Below are 15,327 nucleotides of genomic sequence, written 5' to 3' on the forward strand. Positions count from 1 at the left end.
CCTGCAGCAAGAGCTCTGCAAACAGCTACATCCGGGAATTAACACATTCATAGGGAAGTCACTGTATACGACCTTACAAAGATCCCTTAAAACTACCCAGTTAAAGTATCCCCCAAACCTCAGAGCAAATCATCAAATGGCTGAGTCACCTAGTTTATCCCGGGGTGGCACACCTATGGCCACTAATGTATTCCTGGAATGGCTGACAGCATCTATGCTCTAAGTGCATAAGGCAAAGTATCCGGTGTTGTGGATCGTTAATACAGAACGGGTTGCGCTTCGTCTTGTATATTATCCTTAAAAGGCAATTAAAGTACAGTAGGGAAGGTTTCCCCGGGAAATGCTATGGAAGCCCAATCCCTGTGGCGTAGTCAAGGTTCTCTGAAGCAACTGGTAAGTAATTATGGATTTACGAAGTGAGGAAAGAGCAGTCACCGACTGAAGAAACCCTTCTTCCCTGCCAGGCGCGGAGGCAGGTGCTTCACCTAACATTATCAGCTCCAGCAATTCCAACCAGGCACATCAGTCTGTTTGCAGGTAAGAAAACCAAGGTTCAAAGAAACAAGTTACTGAAAGTCCCAGAAAGTGGGTAGCAGAGCCCGCCCCTAAGCACAGGACCCTGGACTCAGAAGTGAGTCTGAGCCCCACTCTGGGCTCTGACTCTTAGAACTTGGTTGGCAATGTGCTGGCCTGCTCCAGGATCCCCCGGGTTTTTAAAAACCTTTCCTTGTCATAAGGCAAGTACAAATTCCAGCCAGTGTGCTGCCACCAAATGCCCACTGGCACAGTTAAAACGGAAGAAAGTCCAACCAACGTTCATAAGGCTGGAGAGCAACTCGGAGTCTAACACTGCTGGGGGGAGGAGGAGCCACCTGGAACCAGGTGGGCACCAGAAAGGGCTGGGGGGGACAACGTGTACATACATGTGAGAGCCTGTGTGTCACACATACAAATACACATTTTTTTTTTTCAATTCTACTTCCTAAGTATAATGCATTCACCAAAAGAAATCACAAAAATACCCATGGAAGCGCTACTCTACTATAATAACCCCAAGCTAGGAACAGTCGGAACCCATGACAGCAAAACAGAGAAGCAAGCTATGTTTATACGATGACAATGAGATGTACACACAAATCTTATCTGCACGTCTTATATTTATACAGACAAATCTTATACAGGTCTCACGCTGACTTAAAGAGGCACAAATGGACATATAACTAAGTGATCGCATTTAAAAGTAGGAAAGGCAGTCTAGTGTAGAAATAAGGACAGCGTATCCTGGCAAGGTGCCATCTCCCACAGTCCCACCTACTTGGGGGACTGAGGCAGTTAAATCACCTGAGCCCATGAACTTAAGGTCAGCCTGGGCGAGCCAGCAAGACACAAAGAGCAAAATCGGGAACTAAGGCAGTGTTTAGGGGACGACAGATGGGAGGCGGCACAGGGGCTTCTGCTAATATCGTTTCCTTTTACATCGGTTTTTTTATGTGTAGTGTGTGCGCCTGCTCGTCTGTATGAGCACATGAGTGCAATGCCCAAAGGGGTCAGAAGATGGCATCAACTTTCCTTGGGACAGGAATTACAGGCAGTTAAGAGCCACTGGCTATGGAACCCAGGGTTTGCAGAAGAGCAGCAAAACTGGTTAAACCATTGAACCAAGGTAGCCCTGGGCTGTCCTGGTACTCACTGCAGTATGAACGTGTAATGATCCTCCTGCCTCTGGCCCTCCATAGGCTGGGATTAAAGCCATTTGCCACCAGGCACATGCAGCTTTATTCAGGACTTGTTTGTTTTTGAGACTAGCGCTCTCTCTCTCTCTCTCTCTCTCTCTCTCTCTCTCTCTCTCTCTCTCTCTCTCTGTAAACCAGGCTGGCCTTGAACTCACAGAGTTCTGCCTTCTAAGTGCTGGGATTAAAGGCATGTGCCACCATACCACCTTATATGGAATTTCTTAAGCACCTAGTAACATATATACAATTTGTAATAACAAAAAAGAAACCATTTTGAGCCCACCCCTGTAAAGTTAATTCTTTTATACATCAAACTGGCTCTCAAGAGTTTACTACAGTTCCTTAACCTCAGGTGGCTTTCACCATTTCTTAAGCTGCAGATGCCCGGCAACGCAACACCCCCTCCACTCCGGCAGCTCTTTATCTATGAGCAACTCTCCTTCCTTAGGTTCTTAGGGTTCCAGGCTGTCTTCTGCCTGGACAGCTCCCCCAGGGCTTAAGCCTGACCCTGTCTCTGGAACCCTCCCCATTTAAACATGCTGCCCGCTACCGCCTACTTTCCTTCACTGCTTTCATAATATGCGACTCTAGACACCCAAACTGTGGGATGAAGAGACTGTGTGGTCAGACAACACTAATATTTTTTCAACACTAATACTTTTTTTATATTTTATTTAATTTTAATTTATGTGCGTTGGTGTGTGGGTGTCAAATTTTGGAGTTACAGACAGTTGTGAGCTGCCATGTGGGTGCTAGGAATTGAACCCGGGTCCTTTGGAAGAGCAGGCAGTGCTCTTAACCACTGAGCCATCTCTCCAGCCCCTCAACACTAATATTTTATCAGCACAGCTGAGATGGTGAACTCTCATTATTTCTCCTTAGGACCAAGAGTTCATTCTCAATATTTACAGCAAAGAAAAATCCTTCATGGAAAAAACTGAAGGGTAACTAATTTAAGATTGTGTGTGCGTTATATGTACCTGCTGTATGGGTGTGCACAGTGTGGGAGGGCGCATGTGCACGTGAGTACCAATGTGTGTAAAGGCCAGAGGTTAACATCAGGTGTCTTCTTCAATCATTCTCTACCTTATTTTTTTTTTGTAATTTTTTAAAAATTTATTTATTATTAGGCATCAGAGCACATTATTGATGGTTGCGAACCACCATGTGGTTGCTGGGAATTGAACTCCGGACCTCTGGAAAAGCAGGCAGTGCTCTTAACTGCTGAGCCATCTCTCCAGCCCCTCTACATTACTTTTTGAAACAAGGTCTCTCACTGAACCTGGAGCTGGCCAACAACTGGCTGGCCAGCGAGCTGTAGAGATCCGCCTGCATCCACCTCTCCTGTGGCTAGGATTAAAGATGCACATAGCGGTACCTGGCGTTTACATTAGTGCTGAGGACCTAAGCGCAGGTCCTTGTGATTTGAAGAAAGCCCTATACCAACTCAGCTGTCTCCTCACTCAGCCCCTACTTAATTTTAAAGTCTGCATACGTCCCAGAGGTAGAAACTGTAAGCACGAAAGTAATGAAAAGCACCCAACCAATAGTGAAATATTTGACAGACAGCACACGGAAGACATTACTAAACTGTGCTACAATTCTAAAATGGCAACGGCTGTTTCAGTGACTCCTTTTGGTCTCCCTGGTCACCTGGTACTGTGTGGGACAGGGTTGGGACACAGCTGGTTGACTATACTGCCCACATGATAAAGAATTCCTGTTCAAGAGAACTCACCTGAAATTTAAAATCATCTCTCAACCTGGAAGACTGCTTGCTTTTAAAAATAAGTTCACCAGGCAAGAAGCTTGAACTCCCCGAAGCTGTTAGACTTTAGAATCTCAGGGTTGCAATTAGTATTTTTTCTAGCAAACCTGCCTGGGGCATCTAACCCTGACTTGGGAAGATTTAAGATGCTGGTGACACCACAGTGGACATCAACTAGGTGACTACTGCGGTTGTAAGCAAGCACCCTGCGGAGTGAGCCATCTTACCAACCGGCCTCACATGCTGGGTGTACAGCAATCGGAGCATGTGCTCTCTGAGCCTGAGATATTTATTTCAGAATAAAGAACTCAGAACATCTAAGTCACAGAGGAAACAAGAGTATGGTGGAACTTTAGAACCCACAGCTGAGTAAAGATCCTGATGAAGTACTACACAGGCCAGACATAACCAACAAAGACTGTATAAGCTGGGAACTCACTTTGAGGCCTTTCCATGCTGAGCGATACCCCACCCTCCAAGCGCTGGGATTAAAGGCATGCGCCCGGCTCAAATGATGTGTTTGAATTTGGTTTTAGCATCAGTCATACTGAATGAAGATACTTGAATATAGCCTCTGGGCTTCCCACTAACAGGAATAAACATTTCTACATCACCCAGGCTGACCGCAGAGGAAGTGCTCTGCATGGAGAAATCATATTTGTGCTAAGTTTTTCAACCCTCCATAAAGAGCAGAGGGCCACACACCTTTAATCCCAGCACTCGGGAGGCAGAGGCAGGCGGACCGCTGTGAGTTCGAAGTCAGCCTGGTCAACAAAGTGAGTCCAGGACAGTCAAGGCTACACAGAGAAACCCTGTCTGGAATCTCCCTGCCCCCTCCCCCAAAAAAGAGTGGAGGGCAATCAAGGGTGGCAGCCCAAGGCTGTAATCCCAGCACTTGCCAGAGGGGGGCGGGCAGGGGGATCGAAAGAAGTTCAAGGCTAAGTGAGAACACGAACACACACACACACACACACACACACACACACACACACACACACACACGGTAGTGCTAGGCATAAGCATTACTGGACAAGGGGTTGGTAAGGATTTCTGCTTCCCTCCATACTAGCTAGCTTCCAGAGGCTCCAGGCAAAGTCACGCTCTGTCTTTAGCACAGGTAGCCTTGGCGGCTCCTTTCTACTCCCAAGCCAAATACTTCAATGCAAAGGATTGGAGCCTTGGCAGAGATCTTTTGTGATACTGTTTTGAGCAGCAAAAGAAAAACTGGAAGAATTACTCACACCTGAGGTTCCTCAGTGGTCCTGGAAAAATAGCTATCCATCCACCCAACCTATCATATATATACCTTCCAGTTGCTTGTTTGAGACAGGGTTTCTAAGCTTTGGCTGCTCTGGAACTCACTCTGTAACCAGGTTGGCCTCAAACTCACTACCTCTAGGATTCAAGGCACCACCACCTGGCTTATATTTTATTTTTTAAGAACAAAGTAAGGGGGCTAGAGAGATGGCTCAGTGGATAAGAACACTGCTCTTCCTGAGTTAAATTCCCAGCAACCACATGGTGACTCACAATCATTTATAGTGAGATCTGGCACCCTCTTCTGGCATGCAGGTGTACATGCAGACAGAGCACTCATATACATAAAACAAATAAATATATTAAAAGAAAGAAAGAAAAAGAATGTTCCAAAAGGCCTAATGCATGCTATGCTGTGCATGTATGTAATGTCTCACTGAGAACTTAATTTTACACTAACCCAAGTGAAAATGAAGAAAGTGGGCCATACAGCTACTGGGTGAGACAAAGAGCAAATTACCTGACTGCTTGAGCAGCACCCCAGCACTACCCACTTGCCTGTAGGCACAGTGGGACTGAAGGGTTTTTTTTTTCTTTATTTTGGATTTTTGAGACAGGGTTTCTCTGTGTAGTCTTGGCTGTCCTGGACTCGCTTTGTAGACCAGGCTGGCCTCAAACTCACAGCGATCTGCCTGCCTCTGCCTCCCAAGTGCTGCGATTAAAGGCGTGTACCACCACGTCCGGCGGAGGGACTGAAGGGTTTTACTGTGAGAGAAGACAAGGTGGAGGAGCTGAAGTGGAAGTGGGCCACAGGAAAGCACTTCATTATAGCTCTCACCTCTTCTAGACCCCAAGAAAATACAAAGTAAGTCCAGGACAGGCAAGGCTACACAGAGAAACCTCATCTCAAAAACCCAAAACAAACAAAGACATCAAGGAAAGAAAGCTACCTACCAAACCAAACTTTCAACACTGAGCACTTTCGTCAAAAGAACAGAAAACCGTAAGTTTAACTTAAACACCTGGGAGGTATTGCTCTTCCTACTCTTTATAGTTTGGCACACTTCTAAAGATAAAGCCTTTAATATCCAAGGTGCCGCTCAGTTTCCATTGTTGCACACCTTTGTCCTAACTGCTGAGGCTGGCTGCTTGTTCTGCAGTGCCAGGGCCAGAAGCTCACACATTCTATGCAAGTGCTCTACTGCTGAGCTACACTCTCAGCCCAAGGAGAGGTTTCTAATTTGCCTCAAAACTGCAATTAGGCTGGGTAGTGGTGGTGCACGCCTTTTAATCTCAGCACTCAGGAGACAGAGGCAGTCAGAGCTCTGTGAGTTCGAGGCCAGACTGTTCAATAAAGTGAGTTCAGGCCAGCCAGGGCTATTATCCAGAGAAACCCTGTCTTGGAACAAAACAAAACAAACAAAAAAACCAGGCAAAGTAGCACACGCCTGTATTCCCAGCACTTAAGAGAGGCAGAGGTAGGCAGATCTCTGTGAGTTTGAGGCCAATGCGCTCTACAAAGTGAGTCCAGGATAGCTAAGGCTACATAGAGAAACCTTGTCTCAAAAACCTAAAAACAAAGAAAACCTGCACTTAATGTTCTACTGACCTATTAATGAGGGCTTCCACCAGATCTACTGAGTGCTAATGGGGATCCCAGCACTCAGGGCCTCTCTCTCCTGTTCTTAGCTCGAGCTGCCCTATCTTTTTTTTTTTTCTTTTTAGGATTTATTTTATGTGCATGGTCAGGGTGTCAAAACCCTTGAAACTGGAGTTACAGACATTTATGAGCTGCCATGTGGGTGCTGGGAACTGAACCCTGGTCCTCAGCCACTGAACCATCTCTCCAACCCCTGCCCTATTTTTGTTTCTGCCAATTTTATTTTGGCGCTAAGCATCATTCTCCAGTGTCCTCAACCTGGACCACTGTCCTTCCCTCATCATTTCCCTCTCAGAGATCACCCCTGCTTGCTGGGCTCTCCCAACATCTCAAGCAGCTCCCTGTAGCTCTAACTCATTAGAGAATCTGTTAGAAGTGCTCCCTGGCGATACCACTGGAGATCACTTGGAGATCAGAGAGGGGCAGGGGAGGGGCAGCACTGCAGGTGACTGCATCCTGGAGGGTGAGGGGTCCAGCAGCACTGTACCAAATCCACTCGCCAATTACTTGTATAATCTTCCCCAAAGTATTTTTCCCCTTTAGTTATGGAATGGGAGATAAGACAGGGAGTCAGAGTGGGCCTATCTCACAGCTTTATTCTCCGTAATTACTGCTGGTTTTATGGTACACATCATCATAACAGAACCTTTTTTTAAAAGTCAGAATTTAGCTGGTGGTGGCTCATGTCTTTAATCCCAGCACTCAGAGGCAAGTGGATCTCTGTGACTACAAAGTGAGTCCAGGACAGCCAAGGCTGTCTCAAACAACCTGTCTCAAAAACAAAACAAACAAACAAACAAACAAACAAACAAAAAGGTCAGAATTTATGATCCACAATCATGATTCTAAAACGACCAGGAAATTAAGGGGCTTAAGTCCAGGTAACAGCAGCAGTGCCTTTTGGGGGTGACCTGAGCCACTAACAAGAAGATACTTCTTCCGAGTAAGTGTCCACGCAGCTCAGATCGCTGAGACAGCCCTGAAAGTAAGAGACTGATGCCAATGCTGGAGGTTGTCCCAGCAGCAGGGGACCAGGAAGGGGGAGCAGGAGGGAAACAGGGCCTTGGCTCCCTTTCTTTCCCTGTGCAGAAGGCTTGGAGGCATCCAAGCTCTTTGCCATAAAGCTGTGATGGGAACTGCAAAAATGCAAAGAAACACATAAAACGAGATACAAAGAAGTAAAATAACAGCCAACAAACACTAGGAATCAGAGATACACACAACTCGACTCGATACGGCTGGGCGGAGCTTGCCCGTCCCACCTAGCACAGCCCACACAGGAAGCAACAACAAAGACACAGGCAATAGCACACTAGAGGGTCTTGGGACGTGAAAGGGTTAAAACGACACCCCGACTAATGAGGATGGCAGAGAGACCACACTTCCTGCTAGCAGCAAGTGAACTCTATTCCTGAAGTGGGAGCCGTTGTAAACAACTGAAAAACATACATAACAATCACAAGTTATAAATGTTCTTGGAAACTCCCTGGTTCCAACTAGTCTATGACAAATATCTGCAGAGGGATCTCAGCATCTGCTCCGAAGTTCAAGGAAAAGTAATTCCTACCAGTGGAGCTGTGCCAAAATATCACCCCCGGGGTCTGGCCAATTAAATGGTTGCTTCTTAGTGTGGCGGTGAGGAGGGATGACAGATTGAACACTGCAGCATAAACCCACACATTCATTTCAGCCCAGGCACGCTGCCCCAAAGGGGGACTCAATCAGAGAAGGAACCAGTTTGGAGTGAAGTCTTCTAACGAGGCTGAGCACAGAATAAACGGACGCGCAGTTTAATTACTGCAGGATCGTCTTCCATCAAAACTGATGGCACAGCTCATCAGGACTAAAGAGACTCCGCTCCCTCCAGTCCTCCTGAGCAGGAAACAGGACTCATCAGATAAACTTTTTGGGACTTTCTGCCTCAAGAAGCTGCGTTCACAAAACACCATCATGCTGGCAGACTAAAGGTGAGCCAGGATTAAACTAAAGCAGCCAGGGACCAGCAGAGAGGGCTCCCAGGAAAAGGACACGCTTTACTTCTGATCAGGATCAAACAATGCAATTTGCTTCTCCTAAGAGGCCTGCACCCAAGTTACTATGGCCAAACGTAGTGAACAGAATCCTAAATCCTGCTTTTACTTGACAGCTCTAAATTTTCATTTCCTCCAAACAATAGAATCTGCTACATTAAAAGAATCACTGGAAAGGTTAAAATGTAGGCTGGAGAGATGGCTCAGTGGTTAAGAGCACAGGCTGTTCTTCCAGAGGACCTGAGTTCAATCCCCAGCAACCACATGGCGGCTCACTACTGTCTGCAACAGTTCCAGGGGATCCAACACCCTCACACAGACATACATGTAGGCACAACACCAATGCACATAAAATATAATAAATAAATAATTTTTTAAAAGTTGAAATGCACCGGGCGTGGTGGCGCACGCCTTTAATCCCAGCACTCGGGAGGCAGAGGCAGGTGGATCTCTGTGAGTTCAAGGCCAGCCTGGTCTACAAAGTGAGTCCAGGACAGCCAAGGCTACACAGAGAAACCCTGTCTCTTTAAAAAAAAAAAAAAAGGTTGAAATGCACAGGTCAAGTATTTACCCCAGAGCTTAATATATACTGTGCGCTCAGGGAAGGGTGGTTATAAAGATTGGCTTTTTAGGACTGGAGCAATGGCTCAGAGGTTAAGAGCACTGACTGCTCTTGCAGAGGTCTCAGCAACCACATAGCGGCTCACAACCATCTATAATGAGATCTGGTGCCCTGTTCTGGTGTGTAGGCGTGCATGGAGGCAAGATTACTGTATACATAATAAATAAATCAAATATATAATTTTACTACACTTGGGATGGGCATGTGTCAGGGCATATGTACAGTAAGAGGGAAACTTCCAGGAATCTCTCCTACTACATGGATCCTGGGGATCAAACTCAAGTCACTGGGTGTGGCAGTCAGCACCGTTCCCCACTAAGGCTTCTTCCTGCTGGTCTTCCACATCCTCCTGTCTCACTGCAGGAATGTAGGGCAGCCAAGACAGTCTTCTAAAACATAGGTTCCAGGGATCTGAGCCATCTTGCTGGCCTAGGCAAGTTGTTTTTAAAGTTTTTTGGTTTGTTTGTTTTGTTTTTTAATTTTTGTTTCCCAGTGGCAATCAATGTCGCCCAGGGTGGTTTTGAACTCATGCACTCAAGCAACTCTCCCACCTCACCAGGTACAAACCAGTATACGCTGCTTTTCAAGGTTTTTAGAAAACAAAGACCCTTTCTTTGCCTTTTTTTTTTTTTAAACCTCCTTTAGACAAGCCTAAAATAAACTTTTAATTCAGTTCTGTCTAGTTCTTGGCAAGAGGCTCAGTTCTCTGTATGGCCTTTCCCACTGGCTCTCTCTCATGAGTGTGGAGCCCCTTGAAGAACTTCCTGGAGCCACTTACAAGTGGCCTGTCCTTGCTTGCAGGCTAGGCTGGGACATTTCTCCACCTTTCTGCCCCACTGCAGGAATTTCCACTTGTCTTCCTCTCGGCAGTCCAGCCAACTCACAGCTTCTCTTGGCCCTTCTCCGCTGGACTCAGGGCAGCGTGAGAATTCACACCTCCAGCCCTGACACACCGCAGCTGCCCCCGCACCGCAGCCACACCGCAGCTGCACCCGCACCGCTGCCACAACCACACCGCAGCTTGACCCGCACCTAAGCCACACCGCAGCTGCACCCGCACCGCGGCCACACCGCAGCTGCACCCGCACCGCAGCCACAACCACACCGCAGCTTGACCCGCACCGCAGCCACACCGCAGCTGCACCCGCACCACAGCCACAACCACACCGCAGCTGCACCCGCACCGCGGCCACAACCACACCGCAGCTGCACCCGCACCGCGGCCACAACCACACCGCAGCTGCACCCGCACCGCGGCCACAACCACACCGCAGCTGCCCCGCACTGCGGCCACACCGCAGCTGCACCCGCACCGCGGCCACACCGCAGCTGCACCCGCACCGCGGCCACACCGCAGCTGCACCCGCACCGCGGCCACACCGCAGCTGCCCCGCACCGCGGCCACACCGCAGCTGCACCCGCACTGCGGCCACACCGCAGCTGCCCCGCACCACGGCCACACCGCAGCTGCACCCGCACCGCGGCCACACCGCAGCTGCACTCGCACCCGCACCGCGGCCACACCGCAGCTGCACCCGCACCGCAGCCACACTGCAGCTGGACACATAAGGGAGGAAGTCAGACGGAGCACCTTCTTCCTCCCAGACTTTTAGCTTTGCTCTGATGTGTGGTCTCAATCTGAAGACTATGCTGACTTTCTGCAGCATCTTCTGCTCCTACCAGCTGTGACGTCCCAGCATCCATCCCAAAAAGCAAAAGAAAAGAGAGATGTCTAGCTGTAGCCCACCAGTACCACAAAATAGACAACAAACCACCTTTGTACTTTTATCCTGTTCTCTTCTACCAAAGACCTCCTGCGCTCAATCTAGCCGTCAGAAATTACTTAGCCTCTACCTAACCCACAACAAAATACAAAACAGCGCCTATTCCACACCCCTTAATAACATCAAGATCCCAGTGCAGATTTTAGGAAGTACTGTTCTCTCACTGCCTCCCGAGTACTAGGATTACAGGTGTGTGCCACCAGCCCAGCAAACCCGCCCCTAATTTATTTTCTTACCCATTTTTCCATGAGTTATTAAGGGGAAGGGCACACAGACTTCTTTGCAATATGGCTGGGAGACTGAAGGCAGGAAAAAAATGTACTCAAGACCTTTCCCTAGAAAGCACAGGTGCTTGTGAGCATGCTCAGTTCAACGTAATGACTTAAGTTTACCTCCCGTGCCTAACACACTGTGGCTCGGTGACCTTGGCTGGTCCTTAAGTATCTCCAAACAATTCTAGAGTGGAACAAAAGGAAATGACAGCTTTAAAGGTGTTAATGGAACTTGCTCGAGGAGGTGCCTTCTTTAGTAGCCAGTGACTTAGGACAATAAAAATTTATTTCTTAGTCAAATGGTAATTTAAAAAGAAGACCTTTACCTGCCCCTAATTATAGCTTGAGACAGCAGAATGGATCAGTTTTGAAATAAGCAGTTCTTGTAATCCACAAAGATTCCAAGGTGACTCCTTGCAGGTGGCTATCCCACACTCAATCTGGTCCCCTAATGAAGGCAATAAAGCAGATTTCACAGTAGGAAGCGACGACACAGGGGGGTAGGGCTTAGGAAATGGGGGCTGTCAGATTGTTTACCAGCTGAGTGACCCCAAGGCAAATTACTTATTTAATAGCTTCTCCAGAGATTTGGGGGAGGGTGGGGGGGAGGGAGGCACAACTGAGCGGCTAGCATTAGATTCAACCCACGTTATGCAAGGAAACTTTCAATTCAAACATGAAAAACCTTTCCAAAGACCCAGAGGGCTTTGTAAACTACCACGGTCAAAACACGGAGAGAAGAGGTGCTAGGAATCCTGGGGCCTCACAAAAGGAACCTGCTATTCAAGTCTGATGAATTATGTGCTAAATTTTCCTATTGTTATTTTAAAAAGAGCTATCCCTGACTGAATCCCACACCTCTGTGAGTAGCTAGCTGGCCAGCAGCAGTCAATTCAAGGCTGTCCTGGCCCCAGAAGAAAGACTGCTGTGTGCAGGGGCCAGAGCTGTGCTGCGGTTGAACAGGAAATGTCCTCTTAGGTCCTGTGTTCGAACACTTGGCTTCCAGGTGATGGCTCTGTTTTGGAAAGCCGTGAAACTTCTCTTTTCTCCCCGAGACAGGGTTTCTCTGTGTAACAGCCCTGGCTGTCCTGGACTCACTTTGTAGACCAGGCTGGCGTCAAACTCACAGAGATCTGCCCACCTCTGCCTCCAGAGTGCTAGGATTACAGGCGTGAGCCACCATGGAAAGCTGTGACACTTAAAAGAGATGGAGCCCCCCACCCACCCACCCCCCAGGGGGAAGTCAGTACTGTGGATGTGCCTTGAAGCTCCACAGCCAGGCCCTTCCTGCCTACTCTTTGCTTCCTTACTGCCACAGATGCAGCGTGACTAGGCATCTTCCTGGCACCATGCACTCCCTGCCAGGGCAGACTGCCTCTCCACAAACTGTAAGCCAAAAACAAAAAACAAACAAACAAAAAAAAAAACTCAAACTTTCCTCCACTTAAGTGGCTGCTTGTCAGGCTGGGGGTCACAGGGCTGAGAAAAAAAGGCAACTGTGCAGTAAGTAAATGGCTACTGTGTTGTCTTCCTGTCACACAGGGAGCAGACTTCTCCAGGCCAGCTTCACTGTTAAGTCTTGGCCTCCCTCAGCCTCCCAGAGGCTGGAATAATTACATGTGTGCACCACCACACCTGGCTGAAGTCTTGACATTTTTTTTTCTCAAACCCTCGGCAAGTTTCAAGCTGCAGTGAAGGGTCTGCTTGAACCCAACTTCCTGTCTGGGGTGGGCTGACAGCTTTACACTGCAACAGCTCTGCAGCTCAATGTCAGCCCTTTGACCAACAGGTAACCTTTCACAGCTTCTGACCACTGGCTCACTGCAGAGTAAAATCCGTTACTATTTAAAGTCAAAGATGCGCCTAGTGAGCACTGCAGCAGTCTAAGACACTTTCTGGGCTCCCCATGCTTCCCACTGACATCTGACCTGCAATAAGCAATGAGAATGTGCCACAAACGGGTACAGACATGAGGAAATTAAGTCTAAAGCGAAACATGGAACATGAAGGTTGGGAAAAAGAACCATTAAAGTTGGAAATGTTTTTATAATTAAGCCTTGGCCCCCTTTCAAATGCAGAAGAAGCAGATTCCTGTCAGCTGGTCCCCACAAAGCAGATCCCCAGAAAGGAGTTGCTGAGACAGTCCAAAGGGTCCTTGTGGTTCACACTGCCCCAGACCTAACCTGTCACATTCTAGCAACTACCATTGAGCACTGCAGTGGCCTCACCAATGTGAGACGCCTGCAGAGCCCTCTCCCTAGGCCTATGAAGTAACTGCACTGCTTTCCAAGCACTTGAGGATCTCCAGACCACATTCAGTGTTACTGTGATGGGCAAGCCATTTAATCTCTTTTGGGTCTGTCTCCTCATCTGGAAAATAAGAGGGTGGGACTCCACTCACTTTTTTAATGTTTCCTCCAGCTGTAGGAAAAGAAAAAAAAACCCTCAGAGATTCAAAATTAGCAGTCGGTGGAAGTGCCTGCGGCTTCCTGAAAGGTTTCTTTGGTTTAAAAAGAAGCCTCTAACACTCCACATCATATAGTGGGAATATTACATGCCTCAAGCTAGCACCCGAGGTTCTCCCTTCTCTTCCCTTTCAACATGGGTCAGAAATGTTCCCACTTGAGGGGCTGGAGAGATGACTCAGTGGTTAAGAACACTGGCCGCTCTTCTAGAAGACTTGGGTTCAATTCCCAGCACCCACACGGCAGCTCACAACTGCCTGTAACTCCCGTCCCAGGGGATCTGACACCCTCACACAGATACACATGCAGTCAAAACACCAATGTACATAAAATAAAAATAAATTATTTTTAAAAAGAGAGATTTCCCCACTGTAAAGCAAACCACTGATAAGCCTTAAGGCCGTTCTTCATACCCAGCCTTGTCATTACACTCTTAATGTAATCACACTTGGCTCCCACAGTAGTCACATGATTCCTGGAAGGCAGGGGATGGAGGAGAGCTGACTAGCAGCAGGCGGTCCACCCACACGTGACTGTCACTGGGGGAGAGAATCAGGCAGAATCAGGCGGAATCTACATGAGGAAACGGAGTGACAGAGATAAGTGTGAGTCAGCGCACGAGCTGATCACAGCGAGCTTCTCAGAGAGGAAGGAAAGGGGGACCAATGTCAGTCAGTGGCAGACACACAATGCCTACTGTGTGCAGGCAACAGAACTGCACAGTAGTAGATACACAAAGGTCAGCACACAGAGCCACTCAGTGAGGTTAGTGTGTCCACAGCCAGTGGGAGGAAATGCACCGGGACGTGAAGGTGACACAAAAGAGGCTCTTCCTTCTGTTCCGAGACTCAGTGGAGGATGTGAAGGCCAAGTGACAGACCAGACAGAGGAGATTTCTTAGGAAGGGTGGCACTCTTAAGTCTCAGCAGAGAAGAAACAAAGGGAGAGCCCAAGGACACATAAGTACACGTATCCGGATTTGCTGTGAGACGTGGGCAGCAGGAAGAGGACGGTCTTAATAATAATCTTAGCAATCCTGAGAGCCACGGCTAAACTGGATAGCTGGATTGGACCCAGACTGAGAATCCAGAAATCAGCCTTAGAGTCTGAATTTAAACGTCAAGGAAGAAGCCGGGTATAGTGGTGCACGCCAGCAATCCCAGCACTCGGGGAGGCAGACACAGGCAGATCTCTTTGAGTTCGAGGCCACCTTGGCCTACAAAGGAAGTCCAGGACAGCCAAGGCTACACAGAGAAACCCTGTCTCGAAAACAAACAAACAAACAAACAAACAAAATATCATGGAAGAGGAGAAAGCTGACAAGCTAGGAACCAGAAGAAACTAAATCCCTGGCCCATAAAATTAACATAAGATCTGTGTGCGTAGTGTGTATACTCCCTCCAAAGAGACAAAGTATCTTACAAAGCAAAGGCAAGAAGAGAATAAAGTCGTAGCTGGTGGTATTAATATATAAAACAAAGAATGTGATGCTCGCCAGGCATGGTGGCACATGCCTGTAATCCCAGCACTTGGGAGGCAGAGGCAGGAGGATCTCTATGAGTTCAAGGCCAGCCAGGTCTACAAAGTGAGTCCGGAACAGCCAGGACTATAAGAGAAACCCTGTCCCAAAAAATCCAAGCCCAAGCAGTTGGCTGCACAGCCATGGAGGCGAGGAGGAGGAGCTGAAGGTGAGGCCGGCCCCAGCTTCCAGTTGCTAAGGTGACAGTCAGTACTTC

General features: G+C 48.0%; 1 protein-coding gene across 10 annotated transcripts in view; it reads right to left on the reverse strand.

Annotated features, from left to right (window-relative positions):
- Positions 1–15,327, reverse strand: part of RFFL (ring finger and FYVE like domain containing E3 ubiquitin protein ligase) — a 74,479-nt gene that overhangs the window by 22,781 nt on the left and 36,371 nt on the right. The window contains exon 1 of one of the 10 annotated variants that reach the window (XM_084749896.1): positions 3,472–3,794. The exons of the other annotated variants lie outside the window; for them this stretch is intronic. The gene's annotated coding sequence lies outside the window, so the exon portion shown is untranslated. Of the gene's footprint in view, positions 1–3,471; positions 3,795–15,327 lie in introns of those variants that run through there. 10 annotated transcript variants of the gene reach the window in all.

The sequence above is a fragment of the Acomys minous genome (genome assembly GCF_964271855.1).
Source record: "Acomys minous genome assembly, chromosome: 12".
In the NCBI taxonomy this organism is placed as follows: Eukaryota; Metazoa; Chordata; class Mammalia; order Rodentia; family Muridae; genus Acomys; species Acomys minous.